We start from the raw sequence: 1,350 nt of genomic DNA, 5'->3' as shown, positions 1-1,350 counted from the left end.
GGCTCAAGCCTGTAATCCCAGCACTTTGGGAGGCCAAGGCGGGTGGATCATCTGAGGTCAGGAGTTCAAGACCAGCCTGACCAACATGGTGAACTCCCATCTCTACTAAAAATACAAACTTAGCCAGGCATGGTCGCTCATGCCTATAATCTGAGCTACTCCGGAAGCTGAGTGAGGCAGGAGAATCACTTGAACCCGGGAGGCAGAAGTTGCAGTGAGCTGAGATCGTACCATTGCACTCCAGCCTGGACAACAGAGTGAGACTCTGTCTGGGGAAAAAAAAAAAAAAGACTAGATTTATGCAGAGGGGCTTAGGAGGTTCCAGAGTGTGAGTAAAGTTTGGTCAAGCAGGGAATCTTTGTCACCCCTTCCCATGTGCACACCCCTGTCCTGCAGCATTTAGGCTGTGGAGTGGGTAATGCAGGGGACCTGGAGGGGAGGGGAAGAGTGGAGGAGAAACTGTTGATTCACCGCCCTGGAAGGAGACTTAGAACATCCAGTCCAATGGTTTCATTGTACAGATCAAGAAAATGAGTCACGGATGCCGGCCCTTGGCCAAGGCTGCAGTCAAAGACACCCAGGTCCCCAGACTCCAGAGCTAGACAGCCAGAGCGGAAGGGGCGGGAGGACAGATTCCCCAGCCCTCCCACCTGGCCCCTCTGTGGCCCCCACTTCAGTGGTGATGGGGGTGGCGTGGCCCCCTCCCAGTCCAGCCAGAAACCAGAGGTCCAGGGAGTGGGGCAGGCTGGAGGTGGGTTTTTAGAAGTGAACTCCCAGAGAGGCAGTGTCTAGATGTTTCCAGAAAGACCCAGCGTCCCCTATACCCCACCCCCGGCGCTCTGATCACTGTTGTCCACATTTTCAATTCCAAGCAGGCCCAGGGGCTGGAGTCATCCATCAGCTGTCAGGTCTCTCTGGGGAGCTCGGGCAGCTGCCTGGAGATTCTGGCACTTTCTCTGAGGCTGGGCCAGCGAAGGCGGGGCTGGTTCAGTCGCGGTTGGCAGAGGCCTGCAGAGGGCGTGGCTAGCGTGGTCAAGGCCTTGGGCGCTGTGAAAGGAAGGGGGTTAGTCTTGGGGATGCTGCTGAGCACCCCAGATTTGGGGGCTAGAGGTGAGGGGAGGGACCGTCTGATGAAGGACTCCCTGGACCTTGCAGTGGGCAATGAAGAGGGGGAAGGGCTATGACCTGCCCTCTCACCCCTCCCCACCCCCACTCCATGGTGGTTTCTGGGAAATCCCTGGGGCTAAAATTTTCCTCTTTTTTTTTTTTTTTTGAGACGGAGTCTTGCTCTGCCACCCAGGCTGGAGTGCAATGGCCGGATCTCAGCTCACTACAAGCTCCGCCTCCCGG

Source organism: Colobus angolensis, unplaced genomic scaffold (assembly GCF_000951035.1).
Source record: "Colobus angolensis palliatus isolate OR3802 unplaced genomic scaffold, Cang.pa_1.0 Scaffold120, whole genome shotgun sequence".
NCBI lineage: Eukaryota > Metazoa > Chordata > Mammalia > Primates > Cercopithecidae > Colobus > Colobus angolensis.
Note: the sequence above shows the minus strand (reverse complement) of the source record.